Source organism: Paroedura picta, chromosome 6 (genome assembly GCF_049243985.1).
Source record: "Paroedura picta isolate Pp20150507F chromosome 6, Ppicta_v3.0, whole genome shotgun sequence".
Classification (NCBI taxonomy): domain Eukaryota; kingdom Metazoa; phylum Chordata; class Lepidosauria; order Squamata; family Gekkonidae; genus Paroedura; species Paroedura picta.
This window is the reverse complement of record NC_135374.1, coordinates 77,351,430-77,369,023: the sequence shown is the minus strand read 5'-3', so window position 1 is coordinate 77,369,023 and position 17,594 is coordinate 77,351,430. Positions and strand designations below refer to the sequence as shown.

The 17,594-nt window shown below is 42.4% G+C and overlaps 1 protein-coding gene across 8 annotated transcripts in view; it reads left to right on the top strand.

Moving 5' to 3' along the window:
- The window catches only part of GLRA2 (glycine receptor alpha 2), a 146,241-nt gene that overhangs the window by 76,109 nt on the left and 52,538 nt on the right, over positions 1–17,594 (top strand). The gene's annotated exons all lie outside the window — the stretch shown is intronic.

Genomic DNA, 17,594 nt, shown 5'->3' with positions numbered 1-17,594 from the left:
AGTGGGTAAGTTCTGTGCTTTCCAACATTGCATAACTAATAGCCAGTAGTTGAAAGGAAAATTCTCTTGCCTTCACCAGTATTCCATCTGGAAATACACTCAACACATCGGAAATTTACCACACAGCATCTCTTCTTTCAGCTTGTACACAATCCTTTAAAAAAAAAATTCAGTTTTTTCACATCTCCACTACATATTCAGAAATGAGCCAATTGTTTTGTTACATCGCCAACATTTACCACCATATTAGCTCGACATTCTACTAATTCATTTTGGTGTAATATACCATCTATAAAACATTTTGTATCAATTTTCTCTCAAAATTTGACACTTTGTGAGTTTGATATTTTTACCCGATGATTGTTCCCAGTCATCTAATGTTACATTGGGACTCAAGTGTTGCATCCATTTGACGCTACAGTTTTTAGCCTGTTCTCTTTCAGTCTAGTATCTCAATAATAGTTTGTAATGACCTTGAATAACTTGATAAGTTATCATCTCAAAATCAGTCATTGTTGCTACTGGCACTGACAGACCACTCATTTCTAGCTTAAGCTTAGAAGTTAATTGAAGATACTCGAACCAGCCGATAATTTTACTTCTTTTGATCCCAACTCTTAATTTTACCCACAGTCGTTAAAAGATCCCTTGCTTTTCTCAAGAATGTCACAAGTGTCTCTAAGAACAGTCATCCAGAGATTGCTACAGGCTCCACATTATCACTTCCTACTTCCCTTTGGCCCACGACTATCTGGCTGCTCTCCTGTTTCATCAAGATTTACTTACAGGTCAAAGAGTCTGTAACTGCCACAAAGGGGTTATCAAGAAAATACTGCTAGAACCCTAAGCACAGTCATTTTACAGTCATTATCTACATTCATTGCCAACCAAAGGAAATTATTTGATGATGATATCTTTAACTGACATAAATCAATGGAAGAGCAGATCCCCTTTGGTCATCAATCTAAGTAGTGTCCTTGATAAGTCTGAGGTTTCTAAGGCAGTAGTACTATATCTGGAACCAAGTTCTGGCTCAGGCAACTTTGTATAGTAATATAATCTGTAGGATAGTTGACTGTGTAGACAATAAATATTGTTCTGTCTTTATCTGGATGTGGCTGAAATAGTGTTCCAGAACCTCCCCTTGTTTCTATATTGTGTGCTTGCTTTCCCTTTATATTTAGCGAGAGACAAGGGCAATATATTGTCGCCGTGTTGTTATCTGCAGCTTATTTATGTGTTCTTTGATAGCTCGTATTTGGCACAAAAGATATTCATATTTTCCTAGGATAACTGGGGCAAAGATGGATGTTTTATAATCCTGGCAGAACCCTGTATATTCTGATTGTGTGAGAGAAAAAAGTCTTCTTACACAGTACCTGCCACTGAGCAAATTGGTTAATGTAAAAAGTCGCCAAGTGAACACAGCTCCAAGAGTTGATTAGCTTCACAGCTTCCATACTTTAATGAGGTTTTTTGTAAAAAGCTGTTCACAGTTTACAGAAATTGTTGTGAGCGCTTATCTAATTTAAAGGCATTGGGGCTGTGTAATGAGCTACAATGCGGGTTCATTCGGTCAATTTTGCTCCAGATTTTTGATGATTAGGACTGCCATCCCCCAGATGTGTTTGCCTCCCCGTTAAAAAATGCCAGGACTAATAACAATTGTTGATCTCAATGCAGTTCAAAAACATTTTGACTGAGTTTTTCTCCAGACAGCCGGAGAGTAGACTATTTAAATCTCTGCCATTTGCTGTAATCAGTAGAAAGATAATAATATTATACAATAGTGCTAGTTAGAGACTTGTATAGAGCTAGATCGACCAATGATCTGCCTTTTCATCCCTATGTATTGTCCTCCCTGTGTCTGTAGCTGTGGGCCCAGCTCTTTCTTAGGCATACAGTGTCTATACACAGAACATATGGGAGGGATCACAGCTCAGTGGCAGAACATCTGCTTGGCATGCAGAAAGGACCAAGTGCAATCCCCAGCATCTCCAGTTTAAAAGATCAGGTGGTTGGTGATGTGAAAAACCTCTTGGAGAAAGTCAATCAAAGTAAACAATACTGACCTTAATTGACTGGCTCAGTATAAGGCAGTTTCATGTGCTCATGTGTGTTCTAAAATGCCTGCATGTCAATCCCTCTGGTATACAATCAGTGAGCATCATGCAGCCCAGTGGTTTCTTCATGTGAATGTATAGCCTGTGTAGTGACTTACATCCTCTCATGTACTATATGTTACTCACTAAAGCAACATTTTTCTCTGTGCCTTGGCAATAGGTCTTTATAGAAGCACGTGTGTTTATCAAGTGGACATGATCTGAGAGCAGAGGATACCCTCTCCTTTCTAACACTGCCTATCCTTGTGGCAAAATTAAAGTATGTCCATTCCTTAGTACATTCAATGGGCCTGATCAGATCCTGAGAAATTCTGTATAAACATTCAGAGGACCCCAGTCTATTACAAAAGATATAAGATGTGTCCTGGCTGTACCTGATAAAACTCTCAGGTGTACCATCCATTCAGCAGGTGCCATAAGAGCAATATTGGAGATTCAGGTTTGATTCATGCATCATGTAGTTGTCACTTAGGGTTTCTTGGTAACCTGTGAAGGGGAAGATGTAGTAATCATCCCTTGCTGTTGCTTTCCTAAGCCCGCTCCCTTGTACACGGTAGGACAAGTGTCACACCATGTCAACTGGTGCATGTGAAGGAGAGCAGCAAAGGATGGGGCAGGGAGGAAGATGGAGAGCATCTCGTAGGAGAAGCGGTAGTTGGGCCATCTCCCATTGGAGAGTTTAACAGTGAAGATGAATCCTCTGAGCGGTTACCTATTGCCATTGAAAAATGAAACTGGAGGGTTAGGGCACCACAATAAAGTGGTTTATTCAAATATGCTTCTGTCTTAAATAGGCTTGCTGCCTCCAGGTAGCACCTGGAAACCTCCTGCTATTACAGTTGATCCCCTGATGGCCAAACTCTGTTCCCTTGGAGAAAATGGCTGCTTTGGAGGGCATTATCCCCTGCTGAGTTGCCTCCCCTTCCCAAATCTGACCCTCCTCTGGCTCCATCCCCCCCACACACACACACAAACAAACCTCCTGTCAACCCTGAGCTGGCAACCCTATCTGAGTAAGATGTAGTCAGAGCTGTTCTCACTAATGCCCTTATTCAGGCGGTGAACATTAGTCAGTATTTAGGTAGGAGATAAACCCACTAGCTGGGCAGTACAGTTCAAGCAAACCAGCTGTTTTAGTAATTTTGTCTCCTTTCATCTCTGTCAAAAGTCTTGGAGATTTCTGGCCATAACTTAAGTAGCATTGAGGTGTCAACACAATGACTTTCTCACGTGCATTTTTCGAGCTGGACTTAGAAAGCGATATCATCTGCTGCTGCACAGACACAATCTGATGCAATAAAATGCTTGTACAATTCTGCTCCAATTGCTAAAACAAATGTCTTACCATTTTTCTTAAAAGACGGATACATGTTAACTGCGACAATTAAGTTTCTAGCACTGACATGCTGCCCATACAAAACAAAGAAACAGGGGGGGGAGTCATGATATGGATGACAGACAGGACTGTAACAAGGGAGAAAATAGTTATTACCATCAATTATCTCTCAGTCTAAATGCATTCCTATCTATTGTGGTGTGCACTGAAACAAATGCATAACAGAAGATATTTTCCCTATTTATTTGGTTATAACTTTAATATTTTTTTAAAAAATAGAGAGAGTAGAAAACAATCTCCATCAGGGAGATGGTCCAAATGCAACCAGAACAGCAAGTGCTTATATAATATCATCTCTCGATGCAAACCTTGCAGATTGTTGATTTGGATGTATTTCTAAAAATTATCTCCATATTCTTGAAAAAAAATAGGGAAGAGAAGTGTATTTGCTTACAAATAGGTTATAAAGCAAGCAGTCAAACTGTATGTATGCTGCTCTATGTCAACAAGGTCAAACTGGTATGAGATTTCCCCCCTTTTGACTCTGGATATCCCTGATCCCCAATGGCAAGTACATAGCTAAAATCAGTGGTGTGAAACTTGGTCAGGAACTCCTCCAATCTAAAAGACCAGCACAATTTTTTCTGTATTTCCTTTTAGGAAGGACAGGCAAGGAATTAAACAGGGCTAACTGATGGGCGGACACTTTCTGCTCTTGTAATTTCAAAGGTTTTAAAATGTTTTGTCCATCGTGGCCTCTCGAGCATGTGAAAATGCAAATGCGATTTCCATATTATAAATGAAAAGTTAAATGCTCCAGAGAAAGTGTGGAAGGGGAACATTCTTGATTCAGGATGCTAGTATGCACCAGGAAGTAGAACATGCAGAAAGAATCTGTGATGGTACAATCCTTGCAAATAGCATGTCTAAAAATGAAACTGACTTTTCTTGTGATGCCCGCTTTATCTTATGTTGAGAATCCCATATTCTCATACTGGAGATTCTGCCCCCCCTGCTTTTAGAATGATTTATATTTTGAGTGCCTGAGTTGCTATGGCACCTGTGCAGCTGGCAGCATTTACTGTCACATTTGGGAACCAGCTAATAGGTGCAGCTAACCCTATGCTGAAAATGCTACACAGGAGCCCCGGTTATGGAACCATAGCATGATTCAGAAACCACAATTCAAGGACACATATGTGCAAAATATTTGTGACCCAGTTTCAAAACTCCATAAATGCACAGTTCTCCGCCCCCAGCAAGGTTGGGACTTAGGCAGGAAAAAAATAAGTCAGGGGGAGGGAAACAGAGAGGCCCCCACCAAGCCACACGCAGACTCAGGGAGACAAAATGGGTGTGCTAAGCAGACAACAGGAAGAGCAACAAAGGCCCCTTGAATGTTTTTCATAGGCACTTCTGGGACTAAGGAGTTCAGTTTGCTTCTGGGTTGGTGCCTTTGCCCACAAAAGCCACTGTTCCCAAGTCCTGAGCCAGATTGAGATAATGCCTCATGTTGCTTGCAGAACAACACCAACATAGTGGACTGGTAGAAAACAAATAACAATTCATATTAGTCCTTCCTGTTTTAAATTACACTGTCCATGCATAACGTGTTATTCTGCACATCTGCTAAGAAAAGGGAAGGAATCTATGGAGATGGTGTGCAGGATGCTTTAGTAGTACTGAAGAAGTACATCTGAGATGCTGATCTTTCCTTATACTCATCAAGTACTGGGCATGCATTAATTTTAAAGTAACATACATTCAAAGAAATTGTATTTAATGGATGCTAAACAAGAGCACCAAAAATGTCCATGAGTAATTTTTCAGGCTCTTAGATTTGACAATGAACTCTTCCAAATGTGAACTCAGTTCAGATCATCTTGTGGCTATACTGTGAAGCAATTAGTATGGATTTCCATAAACATTCTGGCATGGTTTATCCATTTATTCCATTCAGCCAATGCATGTGCAGCTCCTTAACACAAAACAAGACACGCGTGTAATGCTCTGCACTAAAGTCAGAACAGCCTTCATTGGGAAGAAGGCTTGGCAGTTCTGTGCTTTGAAAGCTAAAAGCAACAAAAAGACTATTTTCTAAAGAAATGCCTCCTGGTCTAGTCCTGCACAACAGGTTATTGATTTTTTTGTCCTGTTTTTTCTCAAGTCAATATTATTGTTCTATCCTCATTTCTAAAGCCATAAATCATCAGGAATTTAGGTGTTCCTTTGTTGTTCTTAGATTTATTTCACTATTTAGAAGAGCAGAGAGGAAAGTCCCATATTTGTTTTATATTGCACTAAATCTCAACAGGTAGAAAATTCAGTTACAGGAATAAACAGAAGTAGATGTTAAACCTTACTTGACAAATAAATGTGCAGGGAGTTGTTTCAAACAATGGTGTACTGTTCCTGGAAGTTTGTCAGGAAAATCTTGTGTTTTGGGGGCTCAAAGTCACCAGAGTAAGTTTAACAGGGACCCTGAATACTTTGATATTAACATCAAAGAATATGAACATAGGTACTATGACAGAAAACCCAGCTAGAAAGAATTTGGGTTCAAGAGCCAGCTGAAGATGGCTATTACAGAGACTCTCTATCTTCCACATAAATACTAAAAACCATCAGAAAGATTTAAAATTCATACATTAAGAGTTTTGGACCCAACAGCTGACAGCCTGCAGATCATAGAATCATAGGGATGGCAATACAGGCCACCTAGTCCAACCCCTTTCTCAATGCAGGATCAGCCTAAACCACCCAGGATAAGTATCTGAACAGCCACTGCTTAAAGATGGTCAGCGAGGGGGAGCTCATTATCTCTTTAGGCAGCTGATTCCACCACTATACTCTGACAGTTAAATTTGTTTTCCTAATATGTTTTCCATTACAGTGGGTCCTATCCTCTACTGCCAACAGGAACAGCTACCTACCCTACTCTAAGTGACAACCTGACAAATAAAGAGAGCTGTCATGTTCCCTCTCAACCTCATCTTTCGTAGCCTAAATATTCCCAGGTGCCTCAGGCTAACCTCATAGGGCTTGGTCCCCAAGCCCCAGATCATCTTCTTCCCTCTCCTTGGCATCCTCTCAATTGTATCCACGTCCTTTTTGTAGTGAGGCCTCAAGAACTGCACACTGTACTCCAGGTAAACAACATCTAATGAGTTTCCATGATGACTCAAAGAAGAAAACCAGGTTGGTCCAGCAGGACCTGTTGGAGACAAATTCACGCTGACTTCAACAGATCAGCAAACTATCTTTCATATGTTTGCAGATTGCCTCCTTTAAAATCTGCTCCATTATCTTCCCTGCAACTGAGGTCAGACACACTGGCCTGTAGTTTCCAGAGTCATCTCTCCTCCCATTTTTGAAGATTGGGGTAACATTTGCTTCCCTCCAATGTAGAATATCTCCAGTCCTCTAAGAGGCCATAAAGATGATGGACAAAGGCTCTGCAAGCTCCCCAGAAAGTTCTTTGAGCACTCTGAGGTGCACACCATCCAGCCGAGGGGCTCTGAATTCATCCAGTGCAGCCAGGTATCTCTCAACAACCTCTAGGTCCATGCCAACTCACCACCCAGGTGTCTCTCAACAACCTCTAGGTCCATGCCAGCTCACCACACAGAGCCAGTTTGGTGTAGTGGTTAGGAGTGCGGACTTCTAATCTGGCATGCCAGGTTCGATTCTGCACTCCCCCACATGCAGCCAGTTGGGTGATCTTGGGCTCACCACGGCACTGATAAAACTGACCGAGCAGTGATATCAGGGCTGACTCAGCATCAGCCACCTCACAGGGAAGGTGACTGCAAGCCACTTTGAGCCTCCTTCGGATAAAGAAAAGCGATATATAAGAACCAACCCTTCTGCTTCTACTTCTTCTATACCTTACCTCCAATTCTCCTAGATGTATCTATATTCTTCTAGGGGGGGGGGGGACAAAGGCAAAATAGGTACTGAGCTTTTCTGTTTTATACCTATCCTCTGTCAAAGTCTCTCCATCTTCACCCAACAGCAGGTCTATTTACTCATTTACCTTACATTTGGTCCTCATATATCTGAAGAAGCTTTTCTTGGTATAGTAGGCTTCCCTGGCCAGTCTCAGCCGACTTGCTGCATTGGCTCTCTGATTACTGACCTACAGTGCCTAGTAGTCTGTAGATACTCTTCTTAGGAGGTCTGTCATTCTCTCCATTTCTTGAACACTTCCTTTTTCTTTCTTAGGTTCTCCTGAAGTTCTTGGTTCATCCAGATAAGCTTCTTGGATCCCCTAATTTGTTTCTGTCTTGCTGAAATAGTCTTCTGTCTGTCTGTCTATCTTTCATCTGTCTATCATCTGTCTGTCTATCATCTATCCCTGAGGCTCAGTCAAAGTAAGAACTCACCAATTTCATGATGTAACTGGGATCTAAAAATAATATATGCAATGTAAGACATATATAGGGGGTTTGTTCTAGCTCACTCTGTGTATTCATTTCACTCAAATTTCACACATTTTCATTTCTGTAAGAGTGGAGTTGCCAAGATACCATAAAAGTTGCTTTTTTTCGTTAAGCTTTCCAGCTGTGACTATAAGGAGAAAAAAGGAGCCTGAATAGTTCTTTTTCTCAGGGGAAGCTGAAGACAGCTTTTGTGGCTCCCAGTTGATGTGGGCAGTTTCAGTATGTTTCAAAAAATTGGAAGGTAGTGTTCCTATGTCCCAATGAGATGCACTGATGTGTCAGACTACAAGACTCATTGCCTTGCAGGGGGATATTGACCGCCTAATGAGGACACTGACAACCATAATTTGGCATAAAATATTTGGCCACAGCCTTTATTCAACATTGAGCATGGCAAGCATGGGAAGAGAAATTTGCCCTCTTGTGGTCCGCTGACCACAAGGCAGCCCATCACAGCCTGCCCCTCAACAGGTTGCATTGGCTATCCAGCCCAGAATCCTGGACATGGCAGGCTGACAAAAGGGGGGGAGGCAACATGGAGTGACCCCTCCGGGTGTCAGCCTCTGTTGGGTTCTCCTGTCTCCCGTAAATGCAAGCCTTCAACCAGGCTCTGCATCCACACAGCCCCTTAAGGGGCCCCCCAAATCTAGGGGAGGCCAGCGCGCAAGCTTGGCCACCCCAAAATTGATCCTTCCCATGCTACACTTCCGCCGGCTGTGACAATTAAACAACAATACAATCCAACATCTAACAAATAGTCCAACAATTCATAAATAGGGAGGGAGGGTGGGTATCGCGTCTTTGGGCGCCCTGATGGGGAAAAGAGGCCGAGCAATGTCTGGTGATCCGTTTAACTGACGCCTAGCTCAGCCACGCCCCCTGTTGCCATGCCAACACACACCCTGCCCAGAATGCCAGGGCTGTGATTTCTCTCCCACCAGCCAGGTCCCTGTCAGCGTTCCTCCCCACAGCGGCAATGGCCCCCTTTAGATGAGTCTTGGGGGCTTTTTGCCTTGCAGGGGGATATTGACCGCCTAATGAGGACACTGACAACCATTATTTGGCGTAAAATATTTGGCCACAGCCTTTATTCAACACTGAGCGTGACAAGCATGGGAAGAGAAATTTGCCCTCTTGTGGCCCATCACAGCCTGCCCCTCAACAGGTTGCATTGGCTATCCAGCCCAGAATCCTGGACATGGCAGGCTGACAAAAGGGGGGGAGGCAACATGGAGTGACCCCTCCGAGTGTCAGCCTCTGTTGGGTTCTCCTGCCTCCTGGAAATGCAAGCCTTCAACCAGGCTCTGCATCCACACAGCCCCTTAAGGGGCCCCCCAAATTTGGAGAGGCCAGCGCGCAAGCTTGGCCGCCCCAAAATTGATCCTTCCCATGCTACACTTCCGCCACTGAGCCCGAATAGGACGCGTCTTTGGGCGCCCTGATGGGGAAAAGAGGCCAAGCAATATCAGGCCATCCGTTTAACTGATGCCTAGCTCAGCCACGCCCCCTGTTGCCATGCCAACACACACCCTGCCCAGAGAATGCCAGGGCTGGGAGTTCTCTCCCACCAGCCAGGTCCCTGTCGGCGTTCCTCCCCCACAGTGGCAATGGCCCCCTTTAGATGAGTCTTGGGGGCTTTTTAACACTTTTTGGAAATGCCTATGTGGGTGCGTCCACACATGCAACAACACTGTGTCTGGGGTGACCCAAATCTAGCTTACTATTGCTCTTTTTATCTACTCTTTATGAAGATCAGGAGCACATGAGCAAGTTCCTCTGTAAGTTAAATTATTACTTTAAGGATTCATCAAAACAGAGTAAAACATTATCCAAGACAAGTTCCCCTCTTTTCTAGTCATTCTCAAGACCACATTCAGAAAAACAAAGGAGAAAGCTGAAAACCTTTTCTAGGCAGAGTCTGCACTTACTTTCTTTATTCCATTGTCAATCCTGTTGAATTCAGATTGATTTGAACTCGAGTCTTCCTCCCCCCTCCCCATTGAAACAGGAAAGTCTTCTGCATGTGGTTAGGGAGGCTCAGAAGAGGGGGGGAGGCAAATGGAGACTCTTTCTCTGTTTTCTTGAAGGGGGGAGAGGATCCAAGAAGTCAGAGGAGGGAGGAAAAAATCCTTTATTTTCTTTAAGTGGGGGGGTAAGAGGATCGAAGAAGGCAGAAAAAAAAATCCAAGACCAACAGAAGTTGAGAGAAATTAGGGGCTTCTCCTTTAAGGCAAGTGTGTCACATGACCAGGTGTAGCCTATCAGAGGTTCTCTACCACGGAGCTTTCTTTCCCAAATGGATATTGAGGATTAAAAGCAGTCTGAGATATCGCACAATAAAGGTAGGGTCACTCCGGATCAATCCTTCTTGCTGCAGAAGGAAAATTTAAATTGCCCAAAATCCAAACAGAAATCGCATTCTGTGTAGAGGGCAGGGACTGAATCAATCTGGGGTTGGAATAAAAGCTCCGTGCAGTTTATACCCTACTCACTGTAAATCATGATGAGTGCTAATCAGTTCATCCTACATTTTTGGGTTGCACTCTCAAAGGAAAGGGGAAAGTATTGATAGGTAGAAGGTAGTGATGGTTGTTGTTGTTTTTTTTCCATGAGTTGAGTTGGACCAAAATTCTCTCATACCAAAGAGACCGTTCTGAGGTTGTGAGATTGTATGCTTCCAGTGGTGGATTATTCTGTCATTAGGAATATAGAGAGAGGAGTCTTTGACAGGTATTTTGACTGCATGGTAAAAGTGGGGATGTTAAATGCCAGATCAAACTCTTGAGTATGATCTTGAGATGGAGAAGGAAATAAGGGAGGTGACTAAAGCAGATTATATGATATCGGGGGACTTTAACTACCTTTACATTGACTGTAGTCATCATAAATGAGTGGACTCAGGAACGGTCATAGAGCCAGCCAGAGGGATTTGGTTCTGAGTGAGGCTCAGGTTTTTGTGAGAGATGTAAATGTTTTTGAACCAGTTGGGAACACTGGCCACTGTGCTATTAAATTCAACATTCAGGTCACCCCTAAAGTTCTTGTATTTTTTTTTTCAGAAGAGGGAACTTTACAAAGTTACAAAAACGTTACAAAAATGAAATGAATAGTTCAAAAGATGTAGAAGGGACCACAGACTCTGCCAAAGGAATAATTAGGCATAAGAAATAAGAATTTGAGGAGCAGATTGATGAAGTCATCAAGACAAACAAACATTTCTTTAAATATATTCAGAGCAGGAAACCAGTCGGAGAAGCAGTTGGACCTTTGGATGACCAAGGAATAAAAGCATTGATAAATGCTGATGGGGTAGAGAAACTAAACGAATTCTTTGCATCTCTGTTCACTGGGTGTACCCATGCCACAACCACTGTCAGGAAGTTTGAAGAACTGAATACAATGGAGGTGATAAGAGATGAAACTCTAGACCTATTGGGAAATTAAAAACAGGTAAGTCTCCAAGTCCTGATGGCATATACCCAAGAGTTAATAAGGAACTCTAATGGAAGACTCTAATGGAAGCCCTACAACACCTTCTAGAAGCAACGCCCAAAAATGATGTGCTTATCATCATGGGGGATTGGAATGCTAAAGTAGGAAGCCAAAAGATAACCGGGATAACAGGCAAGTTTGGCCTTGGAGTACAAAATGAAGCAGGGCACAGGCTGGTAGAATTTTGTCAAGAGAATACAATGGTCATAGCAAACACTCTTTTCCAGCAACCCAAGAGACGACTCTACACATGGACATCATCAGACGGTCAACACAGAAATCAGATTGACTATGTGCTCTGCAGCCAAAGATGGAAAAGTTCTATCCAGTCAATAAAAACAAGACCAGGAGCTGATTGTGGTTCAGATCATGAGCTTCTTGTTGCAAAATTTAGGCTTAAATTGAAGAAAGTAGGGAAAAGCACTAGGCCACTCAGGTATGAACTAAATCATATCCCTGACGAATACACAGTGGAGGTGACAAATAGATTTAAGGAATTAGATCTGATAGACAGAGTGCCTGAAGAACTATGGACGGAGGTTCGCAACATTGTACAAGAGGTAGCAACTAAAACCATCCCAAAGAAAAAGAAATGCAAGAAATCAAAATGGCTGTCTGAGGAAGCTTTACAAATAGCTAAGGAGAGAAGGGAAGTGAAAGGCAAGGGAGAAAGAGAAAGATACACCCAATTGAATGCAGAATTCCAGAGAAAAGCTAGAAGAGATAAGAATGCCTTCTTAAATGAACAGTGCAAACAAATAGAAGAAAACAATAGAATGGGGAGGACCAGAGATCTTTTCAAGAAAATTGGAGATATGAAGAGAACGTTTCATGCAAAGATGGGTATGATAAGGGACCAAAATGGTAGGGACCTCACAGAAGCAGAAGAGATCAAACAAAGGTGGCAAAATTATACAGAAGAACTATACAAGAGCGAGCTTAACATCCCTGATGACCACAATGGGGTAGTTACTGACCTGGAGCCAGACATCCTGGAATGTGAAGTCAAATGGGCCTTAGGAAGTCTGAGCAACAATAAAGCTAGTGGTAGTGACAGCATTCCAGTTGAACTATTCAAAATCTTAAAGGACGATGCAGTAAAAGTGCTACACTCAATATGCCAGCAAATTTGGAAAACTCAACAATGGCCACAGGATTGGAAAAGGTCAGTTTACATTCCAATCCCAAAGAAGGGCAATGCCAAAGAATGTTCAAACTACCGCACCATCGCACTAATTTCTCATGCTAGCAAAGTTATGCTCAAAATCCTACAAGCTAGGCTCCAGCAATATGTGGACCGAGAACTTCCAGAAGTACAGGCAGGATTTCGAAGAGGCAGAGGAACTAGAGATCAAATTGCCAACATACGCTGGATCATGGAGAAAGCTAGGGAGTACCAGAAGAACGTCTACTTCTGCTTCATTGACTATGCTAAAGCCTTTGATTGTGTGGAGCACAACAAATTGTGGCAAGTTCTTAAAGAGATGGGAATACCAGAGCATCTTATTTGTCTCTTGAGAAATTTATATGCAGGTCAAGAAGCAACAGTGAGAACTGAACATGGAATCGCTGACTGGTTCAAAATTGAGAAAGGAGTTCGGCAAGGCTGTATACTGTCGCCTTGCCTATTTAACTTGTATGCAGAGCACATCATGAGAAATGCGGGATTAGAGGAGTCACAAATTGGGATCAAGATTGCAGGGAGAAATATCAACAACCTCAGATATGAAGATGATACCACTCTAATGGCAGAAAGTGAAGAGGAACTAAAGAGCCTGTTGATGCGGGTGAAGGAGGAGAGTGCCAAAGTTGGCTTGAAACTCAACATCAAGAAAACAAAGATCATGGCATCCGGCCCTCTCAATTCCTGGCAAATAGAAGGGGAAGAAATGGAGATAGTGACAGATTTTATTTTCCTGGGCTCCAAGATCACTGCAGATGGGGACTGCAGCAAAGAAATTAAAAGACGCTTGCTCCTGGGGAGGAAAGCTATGGCAAATCTAGACAGCATCCTAAAAAGCAGAGACATCACCCTGCCAACAAAAGTGCGTTTAGTCAAGGCTATGGTCTTCCCAGTTGCAATGTATGGCTGCGAAAGTTGGACCATAAGGAAGGCCGAGCGTCAAAGAATTGAGGCTTTTGAACTCTGGTGCTGGAGAAGACTCTTGCGAGTCCCTTGGACTGCAAGGCGAACAAACCAGTCAGTCCTAGAGGAGATCAGCCCTGACTGCTCTTTAGAAGGCCAGATCCTGAAGATGAAACTCAAATATTTTGGCCACCTCATGAGAAGGAAGGACTCCCTGGAGAAGAGCCTAATGCTGGGAGAGATCGAGGGCAAAAGAAGAAGGGGACGACAGAGAATGAGGTGGATGGATGGAGTCACTGAAGCAGTAGGTGCAAACTTAAATGGACTCCGGGGAATGGTAGAGGACAGGAAGGCCTCATTGTCCATGGGGTCGCGATGGGTCGGACACGACTTCGCACATAACAACAACAACAATGGAAGACCGATGATCAACTAATTTCTAGATGTAATTTATCAGTAAATCCTGCTGCTGTAGCAGAAGAGTGTATAGCAAATGTTGCATCACTTTTTAAAAAGAATCCTGGGGGAACCAGGAAATTATGGTAAATTAGTAGAAACAAAGATGGAATCATGGGACATAGAGCTATACAAATACAGTTGAGGGGAAATCAGCATTGTTTCTGCTGTCTTACTAACTTTTTGAATTCTTTGAGAAAGTCAGTAAGTAAGCATGTAAGCACCAGCCCTGAGAAATATGGCTGCAGAGGGGGGGGGGGGTTGAGAAGGGGGGGAGGTAGAATTGTTTTTTAGTTGTTTTTAGACTGTTGTATTTTTAATATATTCATGTCATTAACCACCATAAGATGGCTGGTCCAGGAGTGACAATATACAAATGTGAATCAAAATAATAATAAAAAATATGGTGACCTGGTAGACTTATATCCTTAGACTTTCTAAAGGCTTTTGGGAGGTTATTTAATGTATTCATAAATTATTTATAACGGGGATGAACATTGTGGTGGCCAAGCCTGCAGATGATACAAAATTATTCAGGATAGTGAGTGGGAACTACTTTCACAGCTGTCGGATTATAACTAAAATAGTGCCAAAATTCCAAAGATGTGCATGTTTATGATTCTTGTTAAGGTGGATGATGAAGCACATAAATGTCCTGGTCTATATCAGTCATAGAAATAGAAATCTGTTAGAATAATCTTGTCATGTCACAGCTGACTTATGGTGATCCCATGAGATTTTCAAGGCAAGAGGCATCTAAAGGTGGTTTGCCACCTCTGGTCAGGTCAAGGACTCTTGAGTACTTCCATAGATACTAAGAAAGAGAATTTGTGGACTGGGCCAGAGAAGTCCCTTCCTTCTCTAGCTGTTAAATGAGGCACTCTGCCCTGGCACCAAGAAGTGATGTCAGATGCCAAGGGAGCGTTATGCTATTTCCCTTGTCCTAGCAGGACCAAAAGTATTCACATTACATTGCACTCCTGAGTTAAGATGAATGTGATATTGCAGGTAGCAATCACTAACCACAAATCATAGGGATGGTGACATTTACTTAAGGGAAGAAATGGAGATGGGAGATTCTGCTGTTCCACATGAATGAGAACGAGTCTGTTAATGACAGTGAGGATGATGAGAAGTGAACTGCAGGGAGCTGTTCACCAGAAACTTTAAGGTCAGGTAAGAGAAAACCTAATCCTCTTTTCGAAACGGCTGTCAAGGCAGCAGTTTGCACATTTAGTCCATGATCATAAGTACTAGGGCAGAGAAAGAACTGGACTGGGGGGGGGGGAGACTTCATAAAGTTTGACAGTATCTCTAAAAAGGCAACTCTCTCCGTCACAACAGGGACTTGTACCTGTTCTGTTCAGTCCAAGACCAGTGACAGAACATTTCCTTCATGGCCCAATCAATTTCTCATGCTGCGATTCATACTAGAGATGTGCATTTATTACTGAACTAATGAAGACTGAATTGAAAGCCTAATTTGTTACATTCATGGAAAACTTAGAGGAACATCAATAAATGAATAACTGCTATATGTTTCATTCATTTTCCTGGTGTCTGACGTCTGGCATGGGGAGTTCAAGGATGTCAGAGGGTGGCGGGAAGTGTCATGGGAGACCAGAGGATCATGAAACCGATATCAAATCTGTATCATCTCCAAAGTTTGTGAGGGTGCAGAACCCTCATCTCCAATGGGCTACTGTTGCAGGCAGAAAGAAGAAAGAAGTCTGCCAGCCAACATAGAATTGGACCTTTTTAAGGCTGCCTAGCTGATGGATGGCTCAGGGGTCAACAGCATGGGGGCAGGCCTGAGGCAAAGGAGGCTGGGGCATGCCATACCTGGGTTCTTGAGAGGAATGAGGTGAAAGGCTCCGTGGTCAGTCTCAATTTCCTTCATTGCTTGGTTTAAGTTTGTCTGTCCTTTGGGCTTTGTGTAATAGCAGTCTACACCGATTGATGAAAATGGTTGTATGAGTATTTCACTTATTTCCATGGAGCTTTCTCCCAGGAAAAAGTTCACAGGATTGCAGCACTGTGGTGCAGTGTTACTCTAGTCTAAATGTGAAACCAGTAGGTTTAAGACTTAGGCAACTCTGTAAGAGTGAACTGTTAGAGACACTGTACTATGCAAAAGCAGGGCTCACAAGACAGGGATTTTAACTATGAACTAGGTCTCCCATCTTATCTACCGCAGTGTCTAGCACTCTTCTTGGCTAATTGGTTTTTAGTGAGACTTCACTAACACCATACAAATCATGAAAATACTGATTAATTATAAAGCCTTACAAATGTTCATTATTGTAGGGTAACCTGTTATTAAATTATATTCTTTTAAAAAACAAATGTTAGGTCTGAAAGCCTACTGAAAACAGTTTTAATTGTATTAATCTTCTTTGAGCTGTGTACTTAAGTAGGGGTTCTGGCTTAAAACAGTCATTTTCTACATGAAAATAAAAATAAACAAGAGTCTGTGGGTACTTTAAAGAATCACAGATGTATTGAAGCATAAGCTTTTGTGAATTAGAGCCAATGAAATCTCATGCTTCAATAAACCTTTAAAGTGCTACTGGATTCATTTTCTGCTTTGCCCTTTTCAGTAAATACATTTCCAGCAGTCCTGTGTTCTGGTAGTCTTCCATGGTCATCACAATACACATAAACAGAGGTTTGGGCTGGATGAGACAATGTGCATATATTCTTTCTTCAGAAACCGTGATTCCCCCCACCCCAGATATCTATATTGAAGATGGGATGTGCAAATATCTCCTTACTCTGACCAAATAGTGATTGTACACATTAAGATGATCAGGCATGCTCTCCTGGTATGTAGGAGTCAGGTTGCCTGAAAAAGGCTTTTGCTATTTCAATGGACTCCTGCAGCCATGCTTACCTGGAGGAGAACCACATTCAGCAAAGTGGGACCTGCTTCTAAATCAGCATACACAGGACTGTACTGTAGATCTGTTATGCAAGGATGCCTTGTCTCAATAATATCCTGAGAGGTTGTTCAGACACCAGGTCAATTTGCATTTGTCTCCCCGTCTCCATTTTTACTCTCACAACAACTACTCTCTGAAAGAGGCTGGCTGAGAGAAAGTGACTGGCCTAGTATCACCTACCAAGCTACATAATGCACACAGATTTGATCCTTGGTTTCCTAGATCTGAATCCAGCATTTTAACCACCATTCCAAGCCACAAGTGACTTAACTATGGACCTCCCAAACTGATTAACACTAAAGAAATTTTTTAGACAAAAGTTGAGTGTTGGAGCTAGCCTCAATTTTCTGCTAATGAAAGGGAGCTAATTTGCACCTGTTCTCCCTTCCTGCAGTAAGCCCTTGACTTGCTTCTAATGCTGTTCCCGAGGCTGTACTGTCTCCCCCAGAAGCATTTCAGAGAGATGAGTAGGCTATAGTGGGAAGATAAGAAGAAGGGCAGGAATGTTGTGTTTCACTAACAGAAGTGTCCTGGGTGAGTGGAAAATTTAGTCTCGGTCCAACCCTAAAATTAGAGGGAATAGGAAAGTGCAGAAGTTGATGAAAATACAGAAAACGTAGCTGCTGGTTAAAATTCTATGAAAATTAGTAATGGAATACCTTGTGTAACTCTGCAGGCTGTATTCTTGGTACCTTTGGCAAATTTCAGTTGCCAGTC